Source organism: Mus musculus, chromosome 3 (assembly GCF_000001635.26).
Source record: "Mus musculus strain C57BL/6J chromosome 3, GRCm38.p6 C57BL/6J".
Taxonomy (NCBI): Eukaryota; Metazoa; Chordata; class Mammalia; order Rodentia; family Muridae; genus Mus; species Mus musculus.
The window spans coordinates 88,136,506-88,155,332 of record NC_000069.6 but is presented as its reverse complement, the minus strand read 5'-3'; the positions used below and the strand labels follow the sequence as shown (position 1 = coordinate 88,155,332).

Sequence of the window (18,827 nt, the reverse complement as noted above, 5' to 3'; positions counted from 1 at the left end):
GCTGCCGACCTCCTACCCACCACACAACCTGGACTAGTGGAGGCTCCTAAGTGAGAACATATTGAGCTAACGCCTTCCCAGACTGCAGGCAGCAGGCAGAGAGAGGATGCTCGATGCCTGTAAGGGTGAGTGGCGTCCCAGTCCAGGTTGTCACCACAGTCCTTACTTACATGGACTCAGAATCTGGGGTCAGTGGAGGCTGGAGTTATAGCGTGCACCCCCTAGTCAGAGCTTGTGTACATGAGTGTGCTTCATTTGCTCAGCCCAAGTACAGTTCTGTTTGAAGGGTGTTCTGCTGCTTAGACAGACAAGCTACTTTTGGGCCAGAGGGCAGCAAATGTCTTTTCCAGAACACCTTACACTGGGGACTGAACCCAGTAGTCTTACACTGGGAAGGTGCTCTGCCTAGCTGCATCCTCAACCCCCATTTTTATTTCTTTTTTTTTTGTTTGTTTTTTTCAAGACGGGGTTTCTCTGTGTAGCCCTGGCTGTCCTGGAACTCACTTTTAGACCAGGCTGGCCTTGAACTCAGAAATCCGCCTGCCTCTGCCTCTCGAGTGCTGGGATTAAAGGTGTGCGCTACCACGCCCGGCCCCATTTTTATTTCTTGAGCTAAGGTTTTGTTAAGTTTCCCAGGCTGGTTTATGATCCTCTTGCCCCCACCCACTGATAAGCTATGGTCACAGGCCTATATCACAAAGTCTGGCTTTTTTCTCTGATTACTGCGATGCCAAGAGTGGAAGCTAAAGTTTCACATTCCCTAGGTAAATGCTCCACTTTGGAGTTACTCTGATTCAGGTAAGAGTTTCTGTAAAAGGCAAGAGAGTCAGCGCTGCAGGCTGTAAATTCTTTTGCACTGTTTAAGCTCTGCTACAAGCAGGCAGCCTAACTGACAAAGACAATGGGAGAGTAGGTGGGTGTGGTAGCTAAAGTCTTTAATCCCAATGCTTGAGAGGCAGAAGCAGGCATCAGTGACTTGAAGCCAACCTGGTCTACATAGTGAGACCCCAGCCTTGACAAAACAAACCTAAATAAATAAATAAATAAATAAATAAATAAATAAATGGATGGGGCTGGTGAGATGGCTCAGTGGGTAAGAGCACCCGACTGCTCTTCCGAAGGTCCAGAGTTCAAATCCCAGCAACCACATGGTGGCTCACAACCATCCTTAATGCAATCTGATGCCCTCTTCTGGAGTATCTGAGGACAGCTACAGTGTACTTACATATAATAAATAAATAAATCTAAAAAAAAAAATCAATATAAATAAATAAATAAATAAATAAATAAATAAATAAATGGATGGATGGATGGATGGATGGAGAGGGGAGAGATACACAAAGAGGGTATACTGAGGAAACTGAAGAACTGGCTTAGCATTTAATTAAGAGCCCTTGCTAGTCTTGTAGAGGACCTGGGTTCAGTTCCTAGCATCCATTTGGAGGGTTACAACTATCTGTAACTCCAGTTCCAGGGGGTCTGACGTCATCTTCTGGCCTCCACAGATGCTGCACATACATGGTGAACAGACACACAGGCAAGGAGGTAAGAGGTTCCTCAGCAATAGCTGAGTACCAGTGGCTGCTGAGTGGAACCTCTGCCTTTCTAGCTCATTCCACAAGGCCTAAAGGTTACAGAGTAAGTGAAGTAGTTAGTTCACTGGTTACCTGACTATATAGGATGGGGAAGGGGAGGTCTAGGCTTGCTTAAGATCATCACAGATTGCAGGACTGCCCCTCACGCTTGTCTAGCTTCCACTCTAAGCATCCAGAGAGAGCATCTCGGCTCCCTTGCCCTAAAGGAAGGGTAATTTGTCTGCATGTATAGAAGGTCACCAAAAGAGGGAACCAGCACCTCTCCTCTTGCTCTGATATCTGAGGAGTTCCATAGTCCCTGGCCTTCCTCTGGTCACTCCCCACATCCCAGACCAGCAGTGGCAGCCTAGAGCTCTGTGTGGCCCAAATCTGGTCTCTCTCCAGGTCTGTGACCCAAATCCCTGCCCAATCTACTGTAGGGGCTCCATCCAGAACCTCCAGGCTTTACTATAACTCTCAGAGCTACCCACAACTGCCCTCCTTGGGCTGGGGAGCTGGGAAGGCACAATGGGGAAAGGGCTACGGTAAATTGGCCTTTTTTAGGTGGGTCTCTCTGGCTCAGCCTCGGAACTCCAATCTAGACCCACAATGCGGGGTGCTCTGACTCCCCACTGGCTAGGTAGCTGTCTTCCTTCTTATCCCTTTCTTGTTTCCTGCTCTCCACCTTCAGACCATGAACAGATTCTTTTTGTTTATTTTTCTTTGTTTTTTGAGACAGAGTTTCTCTGTGTAATCCTGGTTGTCCTGGAAATCACTTTGCAGACCAGGCTAGCCTTGAATTCACAAGAGTTCACAGGCCTGCCTCTGCCTCCCAAGTCCTGGAAATCACTTTGTAGACCAGGCTAGCCTTGAATTCACAAGAGTTCACAGGCCTGCCTCTGCCTCCCAAGTGCTGAGGTGTGCACTACCACCACCCAGACCATGAACAGTTTCTTGATGACAGAACCTCTCTCCTGCTTATGGCCAGTGCCATCTCCTAGTGAGCTGTCCCAGTGTTTTCACAGTTTTCCAAAAATCTAACCCAACAATCTTTCTAGCATTATCAATTGTGCTTCTCCTATGAGCCCGGTTCCCCAAGGTTAGAGATTCATGAAGCAGGAACTGAATCTGTCTTTTTACTATGCTATGCCTGTAGAAAAAGCTCAGGAAATACCTATACAAAGAAAATATTATGAGCCTGTAGAAGTCCTTCCTGCAGTCTAATCTCTGTCTGCCCTGCTATTCTCACTGTCCTCTGTGGAATTAGAACCTTCTACCAGCTGCCCTCAAAGCCTATTGGTTCAGACATCACCAACTCTCCAACCAACCCTGCCACCCTCACCCTCATCCCTCCCTACACTCAGCTGGCTGGTGCAAAGGGTGAGACTCTAAGTCTTCTAAGGAGCAGCCCTGAGCACATGGAGATGGAGAGGATGGGGTTGCTTAGGCAACTGTCGCCTGGCAACCAGCTCCCTGGCTGATCTCCTACACTGCCCCCCCATCCCTGCCGCATGCTGGGGGAGCTAGGATATGAGAGAGATCATGGCTGAGAAGGCAAGGAAGCCAGAGAGACCTAGTGAGCATCCTTTATCAGACGGAACCTGTCTGTCTAAGAGGCCAAGCCTCAACAACCCTGACTTGCTCTATACTAGCTCAGCCATTTATAACCCCATGCCTCCCAGGGTCTCTCTCACTCACTCTCTTCCTCTGCCAGGACTACCCTGCCAGAGGACAGATCCTGCCTTGGCCAGTCCTTCCTCCTAGCTAACCATAAACTCTCTTACAAAGCAGGCTCAGTGCCCTCTGCTGTATGTTCCACATTGCTTCAGGTTCTTTGGAAGCCCTGGGACAAGAATATGAACTCAATCTTCGTCCTGGAAGAATGGTGTTTGGGCTGAGATGGTCACAAAGTACCCCAAACTGACCCCATTCAAGGTATGGAGCTGTCCTGCCCAAACTTGCCCAGTCTTATCAGGAAGTTCTAATGAACACCTGGATCTGCCTAATTAGTCTTCTGCTCAACAACCTAACTAACTGCCAGGAGCCAGAGGCCGGGGCGTCTGCTCTCCAGATGCAGGCTGTGCTCCCACCTAACCTAGCCAGCCCCTCTTTTCTGAGGCTCTGGTCTTTGGGCTGCTGCTCTTCTTCTCTCCTCTTCCTTTCAACCAGACAGGGTTTCTCTGTGTCGCCCTGGCTGTCCTTGAACTCAGTCTGTAGACCAGGCTGGCCCTGAACTCAGAGATCTGCCTGCCTCTGTCTCCTGAGTGCTGGGCTTAGTGGCCTGCACTGGCTGGGCTGCTGCTCTTCTAAGTCTAGTCTACAGCTCTGGGCACTCATGCTGAGGGTGCCAGGCCCCAGGGGCCTTCCCATCCTGACCTTACAGCAGCAATGGCCCTCAGTAGGTTCTAGCTGGGCAGGGTGGTATTACCCGCAGGCTGTGACAACAGCAGCAGAAAGGAGAAAGCACTGGCTGGTGAGATCTGTAGGAAGCCAACAGCAGGGTGGCCATGGGGGCAGGGAAGTCTGGGAGCTAGGATCCCATGGCAACTGGCACTGTTTATATGCAAAAGAGGGGCAAGTGATAAACTGAAGGGGTGCTGGATGGAGGGTCATGGAGACTAGGCCCATCTCCCTACACACCTCTTGGTACCTGAGCTATACGCAAACCACTCTGGGGTTTCAGAATGAGGCACCACAGTTCCTGTGTGAAGGGCCTGGGTGGAGACGGGAGTGAGGTCAAGACAGGTTCCTGTAGCCACTGCTGAGAAGCCAGGGAGGAAGCAAGCGCCTTTCCCCACAGTCTTGTCCTCCCTCCACTCTTTAGCAGTGTACCCCCATTTCTGCTCCCTCACTCCCTTCTGCCCTGAGCACTGTGTCCTGGTGTCCTGAGGCTCTAAAAAGCTGCATGCATCAGATTCTGGAGCCCTATACCAGCAGGCTCCAACAGAGCAGAGGCCAGAAAGGCCAAGCCTGAGCACTTCTTGAAGGGAGTGGGAGACAGCTAGGGAACTGCTCTCATTAGGCGCTCCCCCTTCCTTCCTGGCCGCTGGGGGGCCTCAGGCTGGAACTCGGGAAGGCAGGCTGCACTGAAGACAGCTGTCACCCTCCTCCACCCTCTCCCTGGTAGGGCTGCAGGGCATGAAATAAGCAGCATGCGCTGGGGGAGGGGGCGACAATCCAATCCACCTGTCACCCCCACAGTCGGGCAGCCTGCTTGCTAGTGGGAGGAGGCGTGGGCAAGGTGGGGACAGATGCACAGACAGAGGAAGAAGACAGAAAGGGGCCAGTGAGGCAAAGGCACAAGACTGGGCTGAGCAGCCAAGGGGTGCCCCGGCAGCCTGCCCGAGGGCACCCTTCAGGGCCTCGCTTCTCCTGGCCCCAAGCTGCCTTTCTTCTCCACAGTTCCCATCACCATCCAAAAGCACAGGCCCAAGCCCAAGTTCTGTCAGGCTGACTACCTAAAACCCGGGTTCCCACCAAGTCCCACCATCCCCTCCCCCAGACAGCAGCTTGGGGCTGGGCAGGGGCTATTTTTAGCCTGGGCAGTGAGCTAATTTTAACTCACCAACAGGAGACCTGAGGGGCGGGCTGGTGGAGTTGGGGGGGGGGGGAGAGTCCAGGAAAGCAGGGCTTGGGCGGGGTGGTCCCAGGCACTGTGGCCTGTAAAAACAGAAACTGACTTGAGAAGCACCCAGGAGGCCTAGGAGCTCTCCCCTAGCTTCCAAAGGGCAATTCTCCCATACTCCGCCCTCAGCTTCCCACCTCTCCCATCTAGCAAACCTCTTGGGAAATTGTTATCCTGTTTTCTCCAAGAGGGGATGTTTCCCCTCCGTGTCCCACTCCCTGTCCTTCCTGTAGTCTAGCTCTCACTCCCCAGTAGCAGAAGAGTGCTCCCGACCCTCCTTCTAGCTAAAATTCCTCCCACCCACAATACAGTTCCCAGAGCCACCCGCTGGGCCTAACTATTAGGGGCTACTGAAGACTGCGTCCTGGTAGTGAATCAGTGAGTGAGGTCAGGCCATGAAGAAAGGATGAGTTTGCAGGGGCTGGGCTGGGCTTTTCTAGCTTGTACTGATGTGTGCCTAAATTAAGGCACAGTTTCCCCCTACCCCACCCCCCAACAGAGAGAGAGGCAGAATGGTGAGGTTCCCTGGGAGAAAAGTCAGCCCTGCAGTAAAGGAGAAGTGCCGGGCTAGGCTCTCTTCAGCCGGTGAGCTAGGCTAGGTGGAGGCCAGAGGGAGGCTTCCTGGAGCCTATCCAGGACATTTTCTCAACTGTCACCCCTAGTAGATGAGGGAGAGTTGGCTCGGGGCCACTCTGTTGGGGACAGTGCCAGGTGGAGCACAGGAGGTCCTGGTGACAGTTGCAGTTATCAAGGTTCCCCCAAATACCTATGAACCCAGAGTTCGGGGCCTCTAAGGTCCTGGCCTTGGTTAGGCCCAACCAAGGTCACTGTTACTAGTGTGGCCCATTTTTGAAATCCAAGTTTGTACTTTGCTTTAGCTCTGCCTAACAGGCCAAGTAGCCTGACTCACTGGTGCTCATTTGCATGGTCATTTGCATAGTGTCTCCACCCTTATTCCTCCAAATTCAACTTCCCACTCCCGAGTGTAGGCCATCCAGTGGCCCTCAAGACCTCAGAAATGGTTCCATCCTCTGTTCCAGAAAGCAACCCTCAATTCACAGGGATGTAGCCTGAAGCTCCCATCCTTGGGACCTTCATTCCTGTCTAGGGAAAGGATCAGAGGCACATAGTCCAGCCAGTAGTCTCAGGGTGGGGCAGCAGCAGCAGGCCTCTCCTATCCTGCTCCACTGAGTGCAGCACTACATTTCAAACAAGACTTTAAAGGCTGGGTCCTATACTCATAGCAGACTCTGGGCCTCAAGCTCACCTTGTCAGAAGCTAACTAACCAAGACCAGGACATATGGGAGTCATGACGGTGCTTGCTCCTACCATGGATGCTAGCAGACAACCAGCCCCTGAGTACTTGTCAGCCTAACCTCCACCTGTCCAGTTACAGCCACACCCTCCATACGGAAGCCCCGAAGCCTCTCTACTCTGGGAAGTCTTTTCTAGTAGTCCTATCTAACTACTACCCTTCTCTCATAGCCAATCCTGCCATGGCAACCTTAGGCCCACCTTAGCCATCTAAACAAGAAAAGCACACGGGGGATCTTGGCCATTGGATGCCTTAGTTGAGGAGAGGTGGGGCAGTTGGGACCGTTGGTGTGTCACCTTCCACCTCCCTACCCTACTTCCCCCTGGGGTCTCAGGAGACAGAAGTGAAAGTCACAGCTGGGGCCTTGAGGACAGTTCATCTTGACAGGCGTTGTTGGGATGAGCATGCTATTAGGGCTGGTTTAGGGCTGCCTGCTAGTACAACAAGTGGATGCTAGCTAGATGAGTTGAAGGACTTCCCATGGAAATGAGAAGAGCAGGGAAATCTGAGCAAGACTTGGGCCACAGAGCAGGATGTGGAATCTTAGAAAAGCTCTCTCCTAGGAGGACCACTTTTTGTTCAAGCATCTAGGAACAGACCAAGGGCTGAGCCCTAATTGCTGGGCTTCTGGCATGGGGGAATGTGAGGCAGTGCAGACTGAAAGGCCACCCGCACTCAGACAGGCCAGGCTAGAAAGAGGCCAATCCAATCAGGGAAGGCAAATCCTCCTGGTATTGTGACCTCAAGGAGTACCAAGGGTTTAAAGGAGCCTTGGGCAGTGGCTTGGTCTCTAAGCCCTAGGCAGAAGGTGGCAAGGTGGCTTTTATGAGGATTAGCTTACTGCTTTCAGGAAAGACACTAGGTGAGGATGGGGCCTAACCCAATGGGCCCTGAGCACCCTTGGGCAAACACACTCTCATCAAAACATACCTTCATCAAACAGGGTTCACTGTTTGTCAGAACACAGCAGGGACCCTCTGACTTTGTCAGCAATGACTGTTGTCTGTGCATTGGCCTTCCTCTGAGGGGAAGCTCTCAGGGGCTTTTACAAGCAAGGCCCACCCCTGGGAACAGGTGAAGATTTCCTTTAGCCTTAGCTCCCCACCCCCAACTGCAGGCTGACAGGTGGAGGAGAAGAGTAGGAACAGCTGGGCCAGGACACCTGTTCCCCACCCCACGCCTAGCCAAAGGCTTGCCATGGGGACCATACAAGAAGAGTTTGCCAACAGGCAGGCAGGTGTGGGGGCAAAAAGAAAGGGGTCCAGATGTCAAGGGGAGAGACAGAGCAAGAAGCACCCTCTTCAAGATGCATCACCCTCGCCTACAGTACAAGACAGAGAAGGAAGGCAGGTAGGACCAAGGTCAGCCCTCTAACTCCCTTGCTCAGAGCCCCTACTTCACATTCCATCTACTGGAACAGGAAGAACCCAGAAAAGAGGTCTATTCCCCTTGCCACCTGCCCCCACCTCCACCCTGTTGAACCTCTTGTCTAGTCTTTATTCATCCAGCCTTCAACCCCAGTCTGGGGGAGGAAGATAGCACTAGGAATAGCAAAGGACCTAGGACCTAGGATGTCTGCAGGGCAAGTTTTAAGGACAGGAGACGGCCATGTCATCCCAGGGTCTGGTGGTCCCTTCCAAGCCCCTTCCACTCTTTATCCCCACACCTTAGGTTTGGCTAAAGATCCTGATGGAAGGTGCACCTGTGACACTCTCACTGAACCCATCTTCTCTAGAAAAGGCAGAGGCTGGAGGGAGATAAGGCTGTCCTCCCCCCACCCTCCCTGCTCCCTTCAGACCTTCAGTCCCCTTCCTGTCTGCCCCCAGCAGCTGGTCTGGGGGCCTCTGTGTGTCGCTGACTCCTGCTCCAGGGCTTTGCTTTGGGGCCTCTTGAAGGAATTACTGTCTCAGGAGTCAGAACAATGCACCCTCAAACTAACTAACTCTCTCTCTCTCTCTCTCTCTCTCTCTCTCTCTCACACACACACACACACACACACACAGAGAGAGACACACACGACCTCTGAGTGCTGTACCAGCCTAGACTTCCTGCTCCTTCAGATGCCTTCTTTCTTTCCTCTCTTTCTGCCTGCCTGCCTGCCTGCCTCCCTCCCTCTCACTCTCCCTCTCCCTCTCTCTCTTTCTCTCTGTGTAGCCCTGGCTGTCCTGGAACTCTCTCTGTAGACAAGGCTGGCTTCAAACTCAGAGATCCACCTTCCTCTGCCCCTCAAGACTGGGATTGAAACCGTGCATCACCACCTCCTGGCATCAGATCTCTTTTTGACAAGAGCCCTCAACGCCTCACAATAGACTTTTCATTACATAACTCCTTCGCCTTTCAGCCTCAGTTTCCCCAATACCAAAGACCTGTAGCAGACAGAACCCTACCCAGCCTAGGATCTTCACAGAGATAACAAATGGTACCCCCCCCCAGATCTGGGGATCCCAAAAGTCCTCATTTTTGTGTCTGAACCATGCACCCTGTTTTAAACTGGGTTGTGCATGGGTGATGCTAGAGGGGCGAGTTAGGGACAGGCAGGACACGCCTTCCCTGTGGCATGTTGTCTGCCCAATGCTAGGGGAGTGGCCCCAGAACACCCAGGGGCACCAAGCCAAGGTCAGTGACCAAGCCTAAAGCTCAGGGCCTCCCGGGAGGGTAAGTTTAAATGAGTAAATATGGTCCCGCCTGGGTGTGGTTTGCCACAGGCCAGAGCTTGGGGCAGGTCACTCCCTTCAGTATCCCACTCAGAAGGGGCTGTCAGCCACAGTCAGCTGCCTCAATCCATGCCATACTAGCAGGACTGCAACTCTGTCCACTGGCAATCGGAATAGGGGTGGCATGTGGCCTTGGCCTGGACAAAGCAAAGGTAGATGTGAATGCTTTGAAATCCTAAACCTAGGATTTGCCCCAAAATGCAGTGGAGTAGCTTCCCTCATGGAAGCTGGAGCCAGACAACAGCAAGGACCATCAAACACAGATGCCTATGCCACCAAAAGGGAGCTCCTGCACACCTGGAAAACTGAGGCTGAGGTGGGAGAAGGGGCAACTTACCCAAGGACTCAGACCAGGGTGGGGGGCAGTGGCAAGCCAGGGAACAGAGCAGCAAGGGAGGGTGGAAGTCGGCCAGTGCTCCCTGACTCACAAAGCATGCTCTCCACAGACAGGCCCTGCCTGCCCATCTGTGCTCTGACCTCAGCCCCTGCTTCCAGCCCAGGCTCTCTGGGTTCTGTGAGCCTTTCGCCTTCCTGCCTCCAGTCCCTCACCACCCCCCACTCTCCAATCCTTTAATCATCTTTACCACCACTGCCCCCACCCCACCCCCCACAGTGCAACAGCTGCTCTGTGGGTGTCGCACCCCAAGGGTGCACTGCACACCTTCCCGTATGTGTTCCATGACCTGCTGCAGACTGCCATGTGCAGCTGAGCCCACAGGAGCCCACAGGAGCCCCTCAGCAGGATTTCTGGGGAGGGGGCTCAGAGGTCAGTCTTCTCACAGCTCCAGGACAACTCCTCAGAATATGTTTTGTCCTAGGCAGGGAGAGATGAGAAAATATTCCAGGAGCCAAATAGCACCGGCCCACTAGGCCAAAGGTCAACAGCCTTTTTAGCAGAGTCACTGGAGAATGCCTGAGATTCCCCTCTTTTTCCTGGCCAAGTTAAAAGCTATCTTTTCCCTAACCTGGTTTCAATGGAAGTTCTGATATCCAGGCTCCATCCAGCCTTCTCTTAACTGTGTAGACAATGTCAGCCACCACACAGCCAGATGTCTGCTTATATAGCACAGCTTCTAGCAGCTAATGCCACCCCCTCCCCAATGAGTAAGTCACCAAACTAGGACAGGAGGACAGAGAGGGTTAGCTGGACTCTGGCCCCATAAAAGCCACCAGTGATTACAGCGATGCGGAGGCTGTGCGGCATGCGACCATTCCTCCTTCCCACTTCCCTGTAAAGGGAGATAATTTTCTCAGGCCAGGTGTCCTGGCCAAGGTCTCAAGGTTTGGGGAGAGCCCACCACCACAGATCCACAGCCCTAGATCTGACCCTGGCCGATGGCTTTGGGCCTGCCTCAGATCATCAGCCCCATTAGGGAACCTGGACAACACCAACTGTACTTGTGACTCATAGTGTCCCCCTTGTCTGCAGCTCTTCTGTAGGCCACACAATTGTCTAGGTAGGGGACAGAGAAGTGGAGGCAACAAAGAAAAAAGCCAGCCTACCAACTCAACTCTAGTGTGGACCTGTGCTAGGCCAGAAAAACCATGGAGAACAGGAAACTCAGTTGGCACAGAAGATAAAGCTAGGAAGATGGACAGACCTCCAGGCCAAGGACATAAGGGCCAAGGATGCTGCAGCATAGGCCCCTTTCCAGAGCAGGGTCAGAGCAGGGCCTCAGTGAACTTAAACCCATCCCCCGGTCCAGCTCCCAACCTGGAGAGACTGCCTCTACCTTTCAACACACCACCAAGGAAGACCAGGAGAAGAAAGAAAAAAACCTGCTGGAGAGAGATTATATAACGGCAGCCAGCCAGCCTGTCACATCGCCCAGCCTAGGAGGTGCACTAGAAGCTAGAGAGCCAGAGCAGAGAGCTGGGGCCCTCCAGCCCCATATCACCACACAGAGGGGGATGGGCAACCTGCACCTGCCTCCTGTCCAAGTCCCCCACACCCTGTTCCAGCCACTGGGCTTAGCAGAGGCAGCACAAGCCCTGTGCCCATCCCCCAACACGAGGCTTCCCATACTTTCTGTCTGGGTCCTGTTTCTTCTCTAGGCTCACGCCTGCATGAGCAAGGCTTGTTGTGTCTTTATTCTTAATCTTTAGAGTCTCTCCCTACATGAAATATATGGCAGAAAGAGGGAAGACATAAGTCTGATACAAAAGCTGAAGTGTGACCTTAAGTAAAATGCTCTACCACTTTGGTAAGTATGGGAATGAATGAAAGCTCCTGACTCCCTAAAAGTACACGCAGCAGTCACACACAGGGTCTATGTATGAAGGGCACAGCAGTCACAAACAAAGAACATGACCACTGAAATCCCAAAGCCTCAGTGTCCATTTCTGGGGTATATGGGAAAAGTGCTCTACAGAAGCTCCAGAATTCCCCAACCACCCTACATAACAAGGTTCTCAGCCACTCCCACAATCATCCCACCCCACCCCCATCCTGGAAGACGCAGGAAGGAAATTCATTCACAGGCAAGGCCATGGGAGTTGGGACAGCCAGGCTGAGCACTGGGGCTCGGTGGCCAGAGGCCAGAAGCTGGGTGTCTGAGAACACTGTCAGGTAACTCGCCAATGCTCCCCTCGGCGGATACCTACCGCGGATACAGGGAGACGAACAGAAGGTGGACAGCTCCCAAGGCCAAGCGCACTCAGTAGGCTCCTCTCCGAGATCCGGCCAGAGCAGCCCAAGGTCACCGTCCCAGACGGCAAACTTCCCACAGTCAGGCAGCTCAGACCCACTGAGGGCTAGGGGGAGGGGTAAGATCCACCACTCACACAGCCAAACAGGCCTCGGAGGAAACTCACACGGGTAGGGCAGGAGGGAACGGGATCCACCCACTGTACTCCCCTAGCCTGGCCCCAATGTGCCGGTCAGTCGTAGGCAGAACTGGCACTCAGGACAAGCTGGGTAGTCCAGGGCCACTGGGAACCCCGAGGGCTCGATGGAATCTCTGGGAGGCCTCCCTGCCCCATCTCTGAGGTGGGAGGCCGGGAGCACAGTAGTCCCTTGGGCCAGCCTCACCACTCGAACCCCACTCGCACTGACTCGGCCCGCACCGCACCGTCCAAGAGAAAGGCCTGGAGAGGTCCTGCCAGGTGTTAACAGCTGCAAACTACTGTCCAGGGGTTCTCCAGCCGGCGTTGCTGACACGCCCGACCAAGGGGGCCCCCACGGGCGCGAAATCGCGGCCGGAGCCACGTGCGTTGCGCCCGCCAAGGCGCGAGGCGACGGGGGCTCGGGTACCAGGCGCGGCTGTCACAGCAGACACCCCAGCACCAACACTGCCTCCGTCGCCCCGCCCGGACCGGGACGCTCGTGCCAGGGCGCCCGTACACCCCTCGCGCTCCAGACCACCCTGAGCCCGGCCGCGCGGCGTGGGGGAGGGGTTCTTAAAGGGGCCGACGCGCGTCGTGACTCACCAGCCCGTGGGGGGGACGGGGTGTCACGGCGCCCGGAGCCTCGGCCCGGTCCGCCGAATCCTCGGTTACGCGAAGCCGCAGCTCCGACGGGAAACAGCGAAGGCGCCGCGTCCACGCGGCCTGGGCGGCGCCACAGGGCCGGGACCCCCTGGTGCGCGCGGGGGCGGCGGCGGCGGGCGGCAGGCACGCAGCCGAGCGCCCAAGCCGCCTCGACGGTTGTTGATATTTTGCTTCCTTCCTCCTTTCGGGCTCCAAAGGCAACTCCTCCAGCCCCAGACTCGAGGCCGACGTAGGCACCGCGCAGCCTAGCTTGCGAGATGGGAGGGGGGGAAAAGACGAGAGTGATGGACAAGCAGGGGGCCAATGGGAGGGCCCCGCAGGGCTGGGGGCGGGGCCTGGCAGGGAGGCCTGGGACGCAACCCCGCCCCCTGCCCGCGGCCTGCGCCCCACCCCTTTGGGGCGCGCGACCACGGCGCGTGGAGCCCAGATCCCTCCGCCTGCGGGACAGAGCGAGGCTGCGGGTACCTCAGCACCCCAGCTCCAGAGTTGGCAGGGATCTAAGTAAATAAGTTCTGGGGAGATAAGAGTGTTGGTAGGCCCCAGCTCCTACACTTACTGTGTGACAAAGCTCCGAAGCCAGATCGCGCTCTCTTATCTCGTGGTTACCTGGGGAGCTCCGCTGCTCCCTCTACCTGTGACAGGTCCCCTCCTTTCCCCTGACCCGGCTCGGTTGACGCCCAGACATTTAAAGCTACAGTGCATAATTCTCGGGTGATCTAATCTTTTAGTGCCTGCGGGCCCCAGCGCACTTAACTACGGAGGGGGCAATTTAAAGGGGCGGGACCCCAACCACTACCTCCCTTGCCTCACAGGAAACATCCAGAAGCCTTGTCTTGAAGAAATATAACTCTCTCAAAAAAAAAAATCTTTTAAAATCCCCGACGGCCTCTGGGCGTGGTGAATTTTTAAGTGCTTCACAACAAGATTGTGCGCTCCATTGCTTCTGGACCTTTAACCCGTCAGACTTCCTGTCCGCATCCTGTCACTAACAAGTCCTCGGCTGGCTCTACCTGGAGCTTGAGGAAATGACAGAGTCTGGCGTGGACTTCAAAGCCTTAGCAAAACAGAAGCAAGAGGTTCTTCAACAAGCTAGGGTCTGCTTTACTGAACAAAGTCCCTGTTCTGGCTTCTTGTGGGAGAGATGAGAAGAGGCGACAAGTGGTGGGTTAGAAAATTTATAATCTCGGAGTCAGACTGTTTTGGTTCAAAATTTTCCACTATTTCTGAAAAGAGCAAAGCACATCTCTTAACTCTCCATCCTCTTGGGTAAGCTGAAGGTGGTAAGGCCAGGTACATAACTTGTGAATTTGGTGTGAGTTTAGTTCCCAGTAGACTAGTACAGTGCCTCGTGTTGCACTGTATGACCCACACGGGCTGCTCAGCTGAAAATGAGCCCTTTTAGGGCCTGCGTGAGTTCAGAAAAGGCTCATAGTGGGCCAGTTCAATAGGACTATTCTGCAAAGAGCTTGGAGGCATATATGTACCTCCTTAAACAGGAAGCACGTAGGCTTCTAGTCCCTCGGCCTCCCTTTTCAACCCTTCCACTTTGCCCCTCCTTCCAGAAGCCTGATTTATGTAGGATCACACATGGTCCCCAAATGTTGCTCCTTAGTTTTCCTAGTAGTATGGGGGGTGGGGGCACAGAGCTGCCAGTACTCCTTGAGCAGTCTGGTTTGCCCCCAAGACTTGAGTGAAGGCATCTGCCCTTCCCCAAGCCCTGGGAGAACACAGCCTTGTTCCTGCTTGTGGCTATGGTGGGAGCAGAATGGGAAAGTGCCCTCCCCGTGGGGAACCTCCCCTCACTTGTGGCCTCTATTTTTAGTGCTTCCCCAGGCTCTAGCTGGAGAAACCGTTTAGTCATCAGGGTGTTTATTTTTCCGGCTGTTTCCCGACGTCGGGAAAAGCAGAATGTTGAGACTGGAGAGATTCAGGGCTGCTGGAAAAGACGTCTTAGGAACAGGCCTGGGAACACAGCCTTCAGGCCATTGGGTCCCAGCTTGTAGGAAAACAAAACAGGATGGGCCCGGGACAGCTAAGCCCTCAGGAGTGTTCAACCTGCCTCAACCTTGGAGGCTCTCCAAGCTAGAGAACCTAACTCAGTTTGTTTCTCAAAACATAACCAAGGCCAGAAGAAAATTTTTTTCCCAGAATCCCCCTCCCCAGCCTCTCCCTAACTAACTTGGTGAGCTTCCAGCGAGCCATGATCCCAGCCAATCTCAAATATGAGGCTGGCCGTCCATGGCTGTGATTGGTTGGCTGGCCCTCTTTAGACCTGGAATGTTGAGTCCTTTAAAAAGGAATGAGGAAGGAAGGTGAGTCACCTGGGGAAGATATTAAAAGACTAGCAGGAAGAGCTCCGAGAGCTCAGGGAGGTGGGGGCCCTGGACACTCACTGCTGACTTGACAACTCACAGGAGACCAGAATAGGGGGCAGTAAAACTACAAGTGGGACAAAACTCAGACTGTGAAAACGTCTTGGGAGAGGTCTTGATTTCCACGAAAGACTGAAAAGGGCCAAGGTAATGTTGGAAGTTAGATGAAAATTGGACTTCCTGAAAGTGACTCTGAGTTCTTTTCTTCTGGCCCTTGAATTTCCCATCCCAGAATCCTCTGGGTGGCAAATGACTGAGTCTCGTGCTTCCTCTCCTACCTCTGGCTGTGCACCATTTCTTGTTAATCAGTTTATTCTGTTAGCGTACCATGCTGCATATTTAGATGTCGGAGGATAATTCTACGGCGTGGATCTTCCACTTTTCCATTTGTTTCAGGATCAAACTTCCGTGGCCAGGCTTGCATGGCAAGCGCTTTACTGCCTCAGTCATCTCGCCCATCTGTTCTAAAGAAAAGTCACCTTCCAGCCCTGCTGTAAAACCTTGATACCCACCGACATCCTAAAAAGAACACCCTGTAAACTCACATGCATCTTCACAAAGCTATCTGGCAAATAAAACTTAATCCTCCTTTATCCACCCCTTCTCAAGCTTCTCCAGTTCACCTGAACTGGAAAGGTCCCTGTTCCTCTCAGCACCCTCTTCTACCTGGCAGTCAGTCCTTACTCAACCTAGGAAAAGTGCTCTAGCCTTCCCCTCTAGTCTGGTGAGCTGCTTGGCAGATCCTCCTCCTCTCACCTTCCCCTCCCCTGCGCCATCTGGACAGTTCTCAATCCCCACCTCCACCCGCGACTCCACCACCGAGTCATCCTTCCTTTAGTTTTTGGATGATCACCGCAAAGACCCCCAATTCTTCCCCGCATCTGCCACCAAGCTTGCGAACCGGACCCTCAGCAGGTGGGCGTGTATTTTCTCCGCGGGAAGGTGGGACGCTCCACTCCGCCCTTGTCTCCTCTGGACGCACTAGCTTGCTGGGTTTGTTTATTTCCTAAGGTATTCCTCACCAGCTCCTGAGTTCCTGCGGGGATGCAGAGCTGGCGTGGAACGCGCTTAGCAAATGTATTCGCGCAGCCCTGTGAGTCAGAATTGTGCAAACTCTGCTGAATACCTCATTTCTGCATTCATAACCATGGTAGATAAGGACAGGGGTTGAGTCTGGGGGTCCTACAACTCCACTTCAAGCCAGAGTTGGGGTAAAGGGTAGCAGAGTCCGCCAGAAACTTGTCCAGGTCCGTGTGGCACAGTAGTACCCTATGCTGAGAACCGGGTGCCTTGGGACCAGACCTGGGGACAAGAGCAGAGGGCCCTGGAGCTGAGGGACAGCGAATGGTGCCAGAGCGGTCTCGGGTCCGTGTACCCCCCACAGGAGCTCCCTGCCCCCGGCTGGGCAGGATGTGGTGGCAGCTGCAGTTGGGTGGGCAGGATGTGGGGGTGGGGGCAGACAAACACAACCTTACAGTAGTCTCCCCCCCACCCCCAGCTTCTGCCTCCACCCCCTCCGGGTCACGTGCTCCCAGCTTGGGCACCGACGGACTATTTCTCTTTTTCCGCGGAAGAACATACCAAACTCATAGCCTTGGACTTAAGTTGTATCACGCCATTTTCTTGCCTCTATTCCCAGCCTAGGGCAGAAAGTTTGCCCAGGACGTATTTCTGTAAAGCGCGAATTAACTCAAGAGAGGCCCCTTTAAATGCAAATGAATCGCCTTCTTGCTCCGCTCCCCCCAACCCCCATCCCAACTTCTCTCCTCGTGCCCAAACTCCACCAGCTGCTATTGACGTCAAGCATGCGTCAGCATCGCCAGCCCAACCAGACAGCACGTGGGGGAAGAAGGCAATCTTAAAGGGCCAGTAGCTCAGGGCCTGTTACTGGAGAAAGGAAAAGCGAAGTGGGGTGTTAGAAACTATAGGAACAGGAAGAATTGCAGAGACATTCAGAAGGACTGCAAAAGGCCGACGAAGTGGCTCAGCGGATAAAGGTGCTTCGGTACCAGCCGGAGAAGCAACTTCCCAGAGTTATCCTCTGAGCTTCACACATAACATCTCTCCCCTGCACACCATACAATACTAATAAATATTTTTAAAAAGAATTTCTGAGGTAGGAGAGTGTATTCTTTTCCTTTTTATTTGTTTTTGCTTTTCAAGACAGGGTTTCTCTTTGTAGACCTGGTTGTCCTGGAAACTCACTCTTTAGATCAGACTGACCTCGAACTCAGAGATCTGCCAGCTTCTGCAGGTGTTAAAAGTAAGTGCCACTGCCACCCGGTGGCGCTTTTTAATTTTTTAAATTAATTATTTATTTTTACTTTCTATTGTGTTTGTGGAGATCAGAAGACAACTTGTAGTTGGTTCTCTCCAGCTTGTGGGTTCTAGGGTTCAAACTCAGATCATTGGGCAGTTTGGGGCTGCAAGGTTCTTTACAGCAGAGCCTCCATGCCATAGCCCCTTTTAAATCCTTTCTTTGCGCGCTCTCTCTCTCTCTCTCCCTCTCTCTCTCTCTCTCTCCCCCTATTTTCCCTTCCTGTCTTCTTCCCCTGTAGGGCCTGAACCTCACACATGCTAAGGACACATTCTACCACTGTGCCGCATCTCCAGCTCAAGAGAGCGAATCCTAAAGCAGGCTTTGCCTTTGGGAAAGAAACCCAGGAGCTGGAAGAGCAGGTTCAGTCTGAAGGCAAAGGAGGCATGCGCTTTAGCTGAGTGGAAGTGTTAGACAGGGACTAGTGGAACTCTGAGTTCCAGGCCAGCTTGGTATATATAGTGAGTTGCCGGACAGACAGCTACATAGTGAGACCTTGTCTCCAAGCACATGAGTGCAGTCTTTTCCCTCACCTTATTCAGTGTGTCTGTCCACAAGTGTTGTGCCTCCAGCTAGTGTAAAGAACAGAGTAGTCGCCCAGTTAAGTATTTGTGGATGGGAGAGTTGAGCCCTGTGCAGGCTCACCTTTTTCAAGAGCCTCTCCTACTTCTGTCAGGCTCACAGAGCACATGCTCAGGTGATCTTGCTTTTGGAATACATACAGCATTTTCTGAGCAGCTCTTGTCTTCTTCCCTTAGAGCCATGCGCAGCCAGATCCCAGCTTCGACTGTTATTAGCTGGCTGACCTTGGACAGTGTTACTTGCTGTGAGCATTGAATTGGGCAATTTCAGTGGTGCTTTTTACTTGTTTATTTGACAGGGTCTCATCCTGTGGCCCTGTGGCATGAAAATCCCCCTGCCTCTGCCTTCAGAGTGCTTTTTTTTTTTTTTTTTTTTTTTGGTTTTTTTTTAAAGGCTTTTTTTTTTTAAGATTTATTTATTATATGTAAGTACACTACATCTGTCTTCAGACACTCCAGAAGAGGTCGTCAGATCCTGTTAGGGATGGTTGTGAGCCACCATGTGGTTGCTGGGATCCGAACTCTGGACCTTTGGAAGAGCAGTCGGTGCTCTTAACCGCTGAGCCATCTCACCAGCCCCAGAGTGCTAGTTTTAAAGTGTATGTCGTATGCCGCAGTGCCCAGCTAAGCAATTTTTTTTTTTTTCTAGACAGGGTTTCTCTGTGTAGCCCTGGCTGTCCTGGAACTCACTCTGTAGAGCAGGCTGGCCTTGAACTCAGAAATCGACTGAGTTCTGCCTCCCAAGTACTGGGATTAAAGGCGTGCGCCTTACTGTGTGTGAGGGTGTGTCATGCTCACCTGTAGAGGTCGGAGGACACAATCTGTGGGAGTTCAAACTC

At 53.1% G+C, this 18,827-nt stretch overlaps 1 protein-coding gene across 14 annotated transcripts in view; it reads right to left on the bottom strand.

The window, feature by feature from the left end:
- Mef2d (myocyte enhancer factor 2D) overlaps nucleotides 1–13,392 on the bottom strand; it is a 30,151-nt gene extending 16,759 nt beyond the window's left edge. For 4 of the 14 annotated variants that reach the window (XM_017319472.2, XM_011240034.3, XM_011240032.3 and 1 more), the window contains exons 1-2: nucleotides 13,275–13,392; nucleotides 12,659–12,963 (exon numbers count right to left, since the gene is read on the bottom strand). The gene's annotated coding sequence lies outside the window, so the exon portion shown is untranslated. Of the gene's footprint in view, nucleotides 1–11,833; nucleotides 11,984–12,658; nucleotides 12,968–13,274 lie in introns of those variants that run through there. The other 10 variants (XM_030252452.1, XM_006501090.3, XM_017319473.1 and 7 more) reach the window with 4 other exon arrangements.
- Between the last annotated feature and the right edge of the window lie 5,435 nt (nucleotides 13,393–18,827).